The sequence below is a fragment of the Marmota monax genome, unplaced genomic scaffold, assembly GCF_021218885.2.
Source record: "Marmota monax isolate L192 unplaced genomic scaffold, Marmota_monax_Labrador192_F-V1.1 WCK01_AAM20220418_F8-fsc00037, whole genome shotgun sequence".
Classification (NCBI taxonomy): Eukaryota; Metazoa; Chordata; class Mammalia; order Rodentia; family Sciuridae; genus Marmota; species Marmota monax.
The window spans coordinates 12915466-12928202 of record NW_026693245.1 but is presented as its reverse complement, the minus strand read 5'-3'; the positions used below and the strand labels follow the sequence as shown (position 1 = coordinate 12928202).

General features: G+C 32.7%; 1 long non-coding RNA gene across 2 annotated transcripts in view; it reads left to right on the top strand.

Annotated features, from left to right (window-relative positions):
* Nucleotides 1-12737, top strand: part of LOC131424628 (uncharacterized) — a 559968-nt gene that overhangs the window by 508649 nt on the left and 38582 nt on the right. The window lies entirely within an intron of this gene.

Sequence of the window (12737 nt, the reverse complement as noted above, 5' to 3'; positions counted from 1 at the left end):
GCTCTCGCAATTTAATATTCTCAGAACCCAAAAATGAAGAACTTGTTTTATAACCTTGAAGCCAAAAAAAAAAAAAAAAAAAGTCTAAAGCCCTAAATTTGAGGGCTAGAGATAATGTGTTTAGAATGCAGTCCTGAGGGGTATATACTATGAAAAGCAATAGCTTATTAGATTCTGGGAAAGTTTTGGTTTATTTGAAGGAGATACAGTAATTGATTTTTGTCAAGTATTATTTACAAGCGATAAAGTTTTCCTCTATTTAGTTTCAAGACAAACAAAGGAAAGAAACAATTGTGAAAAGGTTAGTGGATGCTGAGTGGTGGGACTGGATCATGACTCACCCTTTTAAAGCAGATAACAAACAGTGGAGAATTCCTATTGTGGAGTGGTACCAAATAGCTTCAGAATCCTGTATCATCATAGCCATCATCATTATGATAATGTGTTGCATACAAAGCTCTGAGGAATACAAAGTCTCTGAGGAATACTTAGCAATTTATGGACCTATTTTAATTTGCTTTCAAGGTTCCTTCACAGGGTATCATGAACACAGAGCTTTAACTCTAGTTGTAGAGCCAGCCTTTGTAAAGGGGTGATACAAGCACCATTTTACTTGGATATGACTTCTGGTGGCTGGAGCCCTCCTCTGAGTTCAGTACCTTATTTCTCCTTCTTTTTTTTAAAGGAGAAAATTATTATAAATTCTCATATTTAAAAGATGTATGGTGAAAAATTTCAAGTATATACAAAAGTCTAGAGAATAGTATGATGCTCTTAAGGAATTTCATCCAGCTTCAGCAATTCACAACAAACAGCTAGTTCTTCTTCCTACTGTATCCCTACCCACATTTCTCTCCAGTGTGATTATTTTTAAGTAAATATGATATTTCTTCATCTGTGTTCTAATATGTGTCTGATGGTTCTCTTTTGAAGTATTACCTTAACAATATTAAAACACTTTTAAACTTTCCTAATAAATTTCCTAATTTCTTAGTATCAAATTTCTCTGAATTTTAAAATAATTTTTAATTTATTATGGTTTCAAACAAGGTAAACAGGTTAAAATCATTATATCTCTTAAATCTTGTTTAGACCATTAATATCCATTTTCTATCATTTCTCGGAAATTTGTCCTATATCCTACAGGTTGGGTTTACAGATTGTATTCCAATGTTGTTGTTCAAACTAGTCGTCAGTCTTTTAAATTTTTTGTAATTGGTGGATAAATTTAAATGTTTGTTAAATAATTTGTGTTATGATCTTAAGAGAATAAGCAGATATTTTTCTCCTTTCCTAGTTTTATTGAGGTATAATATTTATTGAGGTTGTATGTGTGCGCAAGCGCGCACACACACACAGAGTCATATTAAACGTTTATGAGGGGATACCTAACATAATATGAGATAGCATCTTATTCTCATTTTGATGTCTATTTCCCTATTGATTAGTGATGTTGAATACCTTTTAATATATCTTTTGGCCATTCTATGTCTTCTTTGGAGAAATATCTACACCATTGCCTAATATAGAGATGTTGGGGTTTCTAGTATACTTTAAATATTAATCCCTTATCAGACATATAGTTTGCACATATTTTATTTTTAAATATTTTTATGTTTTATTTTTAGTTATCCATGACAGTAGAATATATTTTGGCAGAATATACATACATAAAGTATGACTTATTATATTTAGGTTTCCACTCTTGTAGTCATATATAATGTGGAGTTACCCTAGTTGTGTATACAAATCCAATGCTAGGAAATTATATCCAATTAATGCACATATTTTCTAACATCTCATCAGGAAGGTACTTTCATTTTATTGATTAGTGCCTTTGTTGTGCAGAAGATTTTAGCTTGATGTAATCCACTTTGCTTTTGATTTTGTTGTGTGTACTTTAGGTATGTATCTTATTAGACATTGACAACACCAATATCAAGGACTTTTTCTCTGTATTATCTGAATAAAAATTTTAAGCCCACCTTTAGCTAATTTTGTGGATGATGTAACATAAATATGCAATTTTATTCTTTTCCATGTGAATAATTAGTTTTCCCAGCACAGCTTATTGGTGAGACTACCCTTTCCCCATTGTGTATTCTTGGTGCATTGTCAAAAATTAATTGACTGTATGTGTATGCATGGGTTTGTTTTTCAGATCTCTTTTTTGTTTCTGTTTCTATGGACCATACTTCTTTGATTATTATAGTGTTGAAATGTAGTTTGAAGTCAGGAAGGGTGATTCCACCATCTTTGTTCTTCATTCTCTAGATTGCTTTGGCTCTTCAGGGTCTTTTGTAGCTCTACAATAGTTACAGGATATTTTTCTAAAAATGATATTTTCCCTAAAAATGCCATTGAAACTTTGATAGGGATTGCACTGAATCTGTAGATTACTTTGTGTAATATAGGTACTTTAACTCTATTAAGTATCCCAGTCCATGATCATGGGGTATCTTTCAATTTATTTGTGTCTTCTTTCATTTCTTTCACCAATGTTTTATAGCTTTAGGTGTAGATCCCTTTCACCTCCTTCATTACATTTATTCCAAATATTTTATTCTTTCAGTGCTTTTACAAATGGGATGTTTTTTCTTAATTTTACTTTCTTATAGTTTGTTGTTATAGTGAAAGGCAACTAACTTTGGTATGTTGATTTTGTATCCTCCAACTTTTCTTGATTTTGCTTATTCATTCTAACATATTTTTGTTAATCTTTAGGGCTTTATATTTATTATATAACAACAATTTAAATTCTATCTAATGTGTATTTTTTATTTATTATTTCTTGTCTAATTGCTCTAGCAAGGACTTCTATTTTTGCATTGAACAAAAGTAGTAAGATAGGCATTTACACCTTGTTTCAGATTTTAGGAAAAAATATTTCAGCTTTTCATTGCTGTGTATAGTGTTGATGGTAGGCTTGTCAAATATGGCCTTAATATATTAACTATATTTCTTACATAATTCATGTATGTATTGAGAGCTAGTTTTATCATACAATGATGATGAATTTTTATGTCCTTTTCTTAATCTACTAAGATGATCATAGATAATATAAATTTAATCCTTTATTATGTTTTTATGGTATCTCACAATTATTGAGTTTGAGTATGCTGAAACCTACTTGCACACCCAGGAATAATCTCACTCAATTGTAGCAAATGATTCTTTTAGTGTTTTCTTGAATTTGGTGTGCTAGTGTTTTGTTAGTGACATTTTAATTCATGATTACAAGGATTATTGGTCTATAATTTACTTTTAGCATCCTTTTTTGGCTTTAGTATGAGGGTATTGCTGGACTCATAAAATGAATATAGAAGTATAGCCTATGATTTAATTTTTTGGTTGAAGAAGTATTGACATTCTTGAAATACTTGGTAGAATTCATACTTGAAATCATCTAATCCTGGGTTTTCAGAGGTTTTTGTTTAGTGATTAAAAATTCTGGGTTTTCAGAGGTTTTTGTTTAGTGATTAAAAATCAACTGATTCTAGTGACCAACTCTGTGATTACCATAGTATTTTAAAAAAAACTCATATAGCTACAGCATTTTGTTTAAGGCTATAACAATTTTAGTTGCACTGAAAAAACTCTATACATTAACTCAAAGCCCATTTTATGCTACCTTTATTACACTTTCCCTCTTTTCATATCACATATACACTAACAAATTACTGTGAAAATAGTTACTTTTAATACTATAGTCTTCTAGCTTTTAACTTAGAGTTAAAATGACCACATAATTATTATGATTAGAGCATTCATAATTTGACTGTACTTTTCTCATGAGTTTTTAACTTTCCTATATTTCATGTTATTATTTATCACTCTTTAATTTCCTCCTAAAGAACTTTTAGCATTTCTTGTAAAGTCAGGTCTTGTATTGAAGCCCTTCTTTTGTTTGTCTAAAACATCTTTATATTTTCATCATTTCTAAGGGATAGCTTTGCAGGGTATAGAATTTTTGGTTGGCACTTTTGCTTTAGGCACTTGAACTATATCATCCCCTTCCCTTCTGGCCTGCAGGCTTTCTTTTGAGACTTCTTCTGACAGCCTATGATATGTGATGAGTCTCTTTTTCTTGTTGCTTTCGTATTGTCTTTGTCTTTTACTTTTGCCAATATGACATCTCAGGGTAATCTTCTCTGGGTTGATCTTATTGGAGTTCTTTGAGTTCATGAATTTAAGTGTTCATATCTTTCCAAAGATTTGAAAAAAAATTTCAGCCAGTGTTTTCTTTAAAAAAACGTTATGTTCCCCTTTTCTATCATCTCCTTCTGGAGCTTCCATAGTTTACATATTCATTCACTTAATGATGTTCTATATGTCCCTATGCTTTCTTCACTTCTTTTCATTTTTTTTTTTATGGTCCTCTAGCTAGCTAATTTCAGGTGATCTCTTTTTAAGTCTTCTGATGTTTTCTTCTGCACAGTCAAATTTAGTGTCAAAACTCTCTAATGCATTTTTCAGTTTTATCATTGTCTTCATAAGTTCCACAATTTCTTTTTAATTGTTTTTTAGGGTTTATATTTATCTTCTCATTCCGTTCACATATTATTTTCCTGATAGTATTCAGTTGTCTTCCCATGTTTTTTATATCTTATTGAGATTCCTTATGATGATAATTTTGATTTCTTTCAGGCAATTTCTAGTTCTTTATTTCTTTGTTTTTTTAAATATTTATTTTTTGGTTGTAGTTAGACACAATACCTTTATTTTATTTATTTATTTTTATGTGGTGCTGAGGATCGAACCCAGGGCCTCACACACTAGGTGAGTACTTTACTGCTGAGCCACAACTCCAGCCCCTAGTTCTTTATTTCTTTAGGGTCAGTTATGCAAACTTTTTAAATTTCTTTTGATGCAAACTTGCATTAGATATGTGCATTTGAAGGAGTAAACACTTCTTCTAGTCTTAACAGACTTGCTTTGGCAACATCCTTCTGCTAGGTACCAAGGCTCATGGAATTGCCTTTAGGATCATAGTCAGTTGGGGTCTGAGCCAGGTCACAAGTCTGCTGCTAAGTCAGCAATGCAGTCCACATTTGGAAGGCCTGTTATCAGGAACTTGAACACAGTAAATCCTGTCTCATTCCAGGGAATACTATACAACCTGCAGGCCTTTATTCTGCAGGGATAGCATGTAACAAGTTCCATGTCAGGATTAGGTTCTACAGATGGCAGGCCTAATAGGAGGTGTACAGATGGGTGTGGCCTCTTTGAGGTCCTTGGAGGGATCCTTCTCTCAGTGGGCGTCTGGTCAGTGACAACTGGCCTTGGGGCTATCACTGAGAAGGACTAGAAATGAATTAAATAGATGTTTCAGAATTCACAACCAACACTGAGGTCTGAAGACCTACTGTTATGTTCCTGGGCCTCTTATCTCTATCCCTCACATTGATTTAATGAATTAGTCAAATGTTCTTGAAAAATGGGGAAAATGTTTCATTTGGATTGAAACCATGAGTTTTGGTATCAGTAAACCTAGACTTACCACCTATTAGAAGTGTCACTTTGGGACACTTAAGTCTAATTTTCTCTAAGCCTAATTTTCCAAATCTGTAAAATAGGAAGTAGTAGCCCATGTAGTTCTAGTGAGAATCTAATGTAGCTATCTAGAGAGAACATGTAATACAATAAACACTATTAATGATGCTAAATAATAGGGGATGATGAGGATCATCTTGTGTTATTTTTATTCTTATTTTAACAAAAATAAACGTCACATTGCAGCATTGACTAACATGTTGGATGTAGGCTTAAAAGAAACATTCTTTCAATTCATAATTTACAAATGAAATACCTTATGGTTACCTGATCTTTCTTAGTTTATTCTAACTTTATAGACATATAAATGCCTTTATTTAAATGGTTTCAATTTTTTTTTTGTTTCGTGTTTGTAATAGTTTTATTTGTATTGGTATTTAAATAAAACTTGAAATGAAAACAGTAGATTCTTTGCATTTCTCTTAAGGTTGCTGTTGACACCTAATTCCTCAAGTGAGAGATTTTTCAAAATACCAAAAGAGTAAGCTAGCTGTATTTTAATCTACATTTTTAGAAGACATGATTTTCAGGAGCTAAAAAGAAAAAAAAATTGTAAACAATATTAGGTTCTTTTTTACAGTTGTGATTCTATTACTGTATTTCATTTTGGAGGTAATAATTGGTAGAATTCATGTTTTTCCTTCCTCTACTAACAAAATAAAATTGACTTCATTTTTCTTAAGGTCACCCAGGAAAGGTACAATGCTATTTACCGAAGGTTAATTGAATTCTAGAGTTTCAGATAGACTTTCTTGTTGATGAGAATATTAGTGAAGGAGAAATTTTTCTATTCCTTTTAGGAACTTTTTAGAAGTTTTGATGAGATATAGGAAATGGCTTTAGAAAACTTCAGTGATTTCTGTCTCTTCTAATCAGCATAAAATCACAGCCTATATTTGGCTTATGTTCTGTGAATGTTTGAGAATTATGTGGTATCTTTATGTTAACCTAAGGTGAAAATTTTCATTTTTAGATGGAATTCATTTTACAAGAGTGTCTTTTCTTTATCAGTATACAAATATCCATTTGAAGACAAATTGTGTTGATTCAGTATGATGTCCTTTCCAATATTGAAAGACCTAGGTATTTCTCTTGATTGCCTTGATTTGTGGTTTTTTAAATTAAGATTATTTGGGCAAAGTTAGCATTTAATTTTAAGATAAAACATACATAATGAGTAATGAGATAAGGAGAAAAACATTCGTCATAAGGTTTAGGGAATCTTAAGGATGGTTATCAGTTATTACTTCAGTACATTGTGAAGGACTTAATGATGATATAAAAGAATAATATATATAGGCAACGCCTACTGCCAGTATATTTCTTTTAGATTGCAAGTGTAATCTTCAATTTGCTGTGACAGTACTTTTTTTACATTGTTATCATAGTTGATTCAGTTTTTGAAAATTATCTTATTTATACTATAAAAAGGGACATGTTTCATGGAGCTTGATTTGCGGCAAACTAATTGGAGGGTAAAAAAGAAATATCACATTGGAAATGGTAAGCACCTATCCTCAGCTTAATCTGTCCTCTTTCTGGAAACCTATCCAACTCTTGAAAATGCTCACCCCTCCAATGCTCTGCACAGTGTAGGTCCCCTGGAATCACTGAGTACCTAAAATCTTTTATTCTTTTTTTTTAATTAGGTGAAAATATTTATCATAATGCCCATTCACAGTTATCCTTCAGTACCCATGGGGGAATTGGACTTCCCACCACCACAGATACGAAAATCTACAGATGCTCAAGCCCCTCATATAAAATGGTATAGTGTTTGCATATAACATATATGATTCTTCCATATTCTTTAAATCATCTCTGAACTATTTATAGTACCTAATATAATAAGATTATTATAATACTGTATTGTTTAGGGAATAATAAAAAAGACTATACATGTATTATACATTCAGTACACATATAATTTTTTTCTTCTGAGTATTTTTGCTCCACAGTTATTTTTGAATCCACAGATTTGAATCCCATGGATACAGAGGGATGACTGTCTTTGACAAAAGGTCCAAACATGGAGAGAGACTGAAGCAAATTGAGTGGCCAAAGTTTTGGAATTCTTTAAGAAATTCCTTGTTATATGTATGAGTATTGATCATACTTTACTTGTATGAATAGGTACAACATTACTATTAAAACCAACATGTGGGCTGGGGCTGGGGCTCAGTAGTAGAGCACTTGCCTAGCATGTGTGAGACCCTGGGTTAGATCCTCAGCACCCATAAAAAATAAATAAATAAAATAAAGATATTGTGTCCAGCTACAACTAAAAAATAAATATTAAAAAACCCAACATCTAATAATAATAATAATTTCCTCATTTCCTGACCTTTTACAGTGGAAGAAATGAAAATATTTGTCTATTTGCTTCATTCAGTTCTTTAACAAGATCTATTTAGCATGCTTTGTCCTGGGCACTGACTGGTTGAGTGCTAGGGATACAAATGTTTGGGCATTCTCCCTTCCTTCCTGTCCATGTGTCCAGACTGTGAAAGGAAATTGACATATTAGCATATCATTACACTTTAATTGGCAGGCTGATGACTGACTAGAAGTCATAAATAAGAGAGCAGGATGTATTTGTTTCATTGTCTTGGATAATATTTTCAACATGACTGTGTAGGGTGAGAAAAGAAATGGTTGAAGGATAGCACATTGGAGAATGCCTAGATTTAAGAGTTAATAGAGAAGCCAGCAGTGAGACAACAGAAATCATTAAAGAAAGGAGGAATCAAAAGAGAAATGTCCAGTTTATGGGTTAATCATAGATCTTAATTTGCCTCAGACAATCCAAGTTTTCTCTATTCACTGACATTACATCTGGCTAGAAAGAAACGCTTGAGAAAGCCCACCTAGATACTCCTAAAGAACCCTAAGTCTCTGCTACAGCTTTTATCATATTCTGGTGAGTATCTCTCTATTTTCTCCCTAAGTAAGGCACTTACAAGAAAGAAAGTGCCAATTTGTCTGTGTATGTCTAGCACCCAAGACAGGCTTGAAAGGTGGTAGGTGCTCAGTAACTGCTTACTTAAGGAATCAATCAGGAAATAATATCATGAATAAGATAGGTTGAACTCAGAGAATATAGAAGTGCCTATACATGCAAAATAGACCCCTATAACAAGAATCCCTCAAATTTTAGTGACTTACACCCATACTGACTACTTGTGACTCATGCAGCCCAAATAAAGCATTGTGATTGGCAAGTGGCTTTCCTGTAATCAATGATTAAGGACTATAACTTCTTTCACCCTGTGACCCTACTATCTTCAACATATGGCAAGGGACTGTAGAAGGAGGTCAAATTGGAGGATTGTATCCACAATCTTTTTAGTCACATGTGAAAGTCACACACATCTCAGTCATGTAATAAAACACTCATTGACATGTATATATCTACCTGTAAGGGAATCTGGAAGTGTGGTCTAGCTGTGTGTCTAAAAATGAATATTCTTTCATATAATGCATATGAGTATTATATTCATGACATTGTGTGTGTATGTGTGTGTGTGTGTGTGTGTGTGTGGTTTGCAACCTACTTTGAAAGGATGAAAAAAAAGAACAGAGAAATTAATTATATATTGCTTAGAAACTAAAGAAAACAAAAAAGTAAATAATAATAATCATCACAGATTTAATACTTATCCATAATATGTGGTAATAGGATGGAGTTTCTTTCTTAAGTATATGTTTTGAAGGGGTATTTATTCTAACAGTGAAAAGCATCACATTAAAGTTATTTGTCAACTATTCCACATAAATTGGCTAATTATCATGAAATTTATTTTATTATAATCAAACAATTCATCCAAATATTTTAGTGTTTTTCTTTTGATATTGTATATTTTGAAGGTGAACAAGTGGTTTTTTAAGTCCCATTAATAGCAAAGTGAACTTTGTTTCATTTTATTGCTGAGACTTTCATGTGCTTTTCAATGAAAACACTTTTGTCATGGAGAATATAGAAACTTGTGAGAAATAAGATATGAAACAAAGTAACCACTCATACCACTAAACAGAGAGCTACTTTAGGGAGTTAGGCTATATCCTTCCAGAATGTTTGTATGACTATGTGACTTTTTTGTTTTGATGTTGTTTCATAAAAATGAGATCACTCTATAATCTGTTCTTACACTCAACATTATGTCATAAACATAATCACATATTCTTCTGCATTATTATAACATTATCATAGTATTTCATCATATGATGCATCAAAATTTATTAAGCCAATCCTTCAGTGTAGCAATTAGATTACATTCAGTTATTTGTTATTATAAATGAGCTGCAATGAATGTCTTTGTGGCTAGATCTTTGCCAGATAATCTTATTAGACTATGTCTAAAATGTCAAAACCATTAGTTCTCAAATTTTAGTACACATAAGAATCATAGTGGAGATTTATTTGGACTCTTAGGCTGTAATCATAGAGATTTTGATTACGCATATCTGGAAGAGGACCTGAGAATCTGAATAAATCAAGAACCTTCCTTGATTCTAATGCAGGGATTTTAGTACCATGATTTGAGAAATAAGGGCTTTAGGATGTTAGAAATAATATCTTTTTCCTGAACTCCTTGCAAAAATACCATTTTTTTCTGGCAATAATACAAGATATGTATTGCTCTGTTGGTTAGATTTATATTTCTTTCCAAAATAAGGGCATTTAAACTCTTGCCTTCTACGTGATAAAGTTATTCCATTTTATTTCTCTAGTATAATTGAAACACATTGACCTGGAGTGTGAAAAGATCACTTGTTATACAGTTTTTGAGTCAAAAATGTTAGAATATAAATGTCTATTGCTTAATCATTTTTATGATCAAGAATAAAGTACCTACAGGAAGTTTGGGCTTAAACTGACAATATATGAGCTTGAATTTAAACTTTATTTTTAATAGCGATGATTCTCTCAAAAGAAATTACCCCTTGAGTCAGTTTTATTGAAAAGAGAATGTCACAAACATTAAGTCATTCATCAAATAACCTGGGTTATATGAAGCATTTTTGCCATTTGCAAATGCTCACAGTGGATATCTATGCATCTAATAAAAAAGGTGTGAACTTCAGCTAGCTACATTCAGTGTGACCAAAGCTTTGGTAGACTCATCTGTTTTTCTTCTTTCTATGTGCATTTTGAAGAAAGCTATCCATACACATAAGCCATTAACTTAATTATGACCTGTTAGCAACCCAAGAGTAGGGGTCAGTTTTCAGTTCTGTTCATAGATAAACTTCTCATGCACATGCAGCTTCTTTTCCCCATGTAAAAGCTAAGAATGTGACTTGCATGTGTTTTCTCCTTATTTTCCGTATCTGCAAATTCACTAAACATTTTATTTTTTGCCATGAATTGTTACCACCTAAGCTTTAAGGGTCTGGGTTAAGTGACTTCTTAAGACCACGTGAGTAATCACTGGTATAGCAGGATCTAAAATTTCTATCTCCTGATTTACTCAGATATTACCATGACTTTTGAATGTTTTCATAGGATTGTTTGACCTCCATTCTGTTAACTAACAAAAAATGCAAGTGTGAAGTTTATAAAGTTGTGGTGAATTAGCATGTGTTCTATTCATGTCTAGTTGTGTACACCCTGCACCTGTTTAGGGAGTGTAACATCAGGCATTCATTCAAAGAGATTTGAAATTGGATCCTGACTTGGAGGTGAGTATCCATCCTGGTTTGCTTGATAGTGCGGTGTTTTCCCAGACACAGGACTTAAATGGCTAAAATCAGAAAGTTCCCACCAAACAGGGATAGTTGGTCGACCTACTTGCCATGTGGCCATTTGGCCAAGGTCTGTAATTTAATAGATCTCTGTTCCTTTGTGTGTAAAATGAGAAAAGAGGAGTTATCTCACAGGATTTTAATACCAATTAAATAAGATGGTAGAAGTAAAGCATAGCACCACTTAAAGGATTCAGTAAATATATTTAATTACTGTTATTGATGTCATTTTAAAAAGCAAATGGGTTCTTCAAAGCACAGATTCTCAGAATCTAGATCTTCAAGTCTGAGATTTGAAATAAATGAACTCTCTTTTAGCTTAGACCTCTTCTTCACCTTTTAGGTATTCTTGTATTTTACTTTTGATCCATAAAATTAGACAACACAATGCAAGGCTGAATAGTCCATTGTTGCTTTCATAGTTTTCAAGATGTATAACAGGAAGAGACACATTTTCTATTTGGAAATCAACCAGGTTAGAATGAGCATCAAAGGTAGCATAGTGCTATGGAAAAAAAAAAAAAAAGAATTAGACTGGATTCCAATCATAATAACAGCCACTTTGTTGAGTACAAACTGAGCCAGATGTGGGTGCTTATGATTCTTTGTACCTGCTCCAAACCATGATCTCAAGAGGTAAATAATATTACCTCAGTTTTTCAGAGAAAATTATCTCGGTTTTTGGAGAAATAACCTTAGTGAGCTCAAGTTAATTGATCCAAGATAGTGGTATAATAAGGAGTGCAATAAAGATTATATTCTGGTTCTGAATGCTCCAAAGTTCATGCAGTTTTAACTTATAACCAAAAGCTACTTTGCAGGAAGGTACTTTGCCTCTGGGTGAGTTTCTTCATTTATAAAACTCAGAAGGGAAGAAAATCGCCCTTTACCATTCCTTAGCACATTATAGGCAATCAGCTATCCATGTATCATTTAATTCTTATGGGTAAATACCAGTTCTGTTTTTATGAGAAAGAAACTTACTCCTTAGATTAAACAACACAGGTGGTGCTGGCCATGGTGGCACATGCCTATAATCTCAGCAGCTCCAGAGGTTGAAGCAGGAAGATCTCAAGTTCAAAGCCAGCCTCAGCAACTTAGTGAGGCACTAACTCAGCAAGATCCTGTCTCTAAATAAAATATAAAAGTGCTGGGATGTTGCCCAGTAGTTAGTGCCCCTGGGTTCAATCCCTGTTACACACACACACACACACACACACACACACACACACACCAAAACCCAACTGGTAAAGTGGTAAGTATTCAAAAACCTAGCACTCTACTGAAGTGTGTTGTAGCATTTGATGATACTGTAATTCTAAGTATGTGAATATAATAAATGTTACTCAGGCAGACTTTTTAACAACTTAGAAATAATTATTGTTCATGTAATGGACATTTTTCTCAATTAAAATAAAAATACTAAATTTTCTACTTGA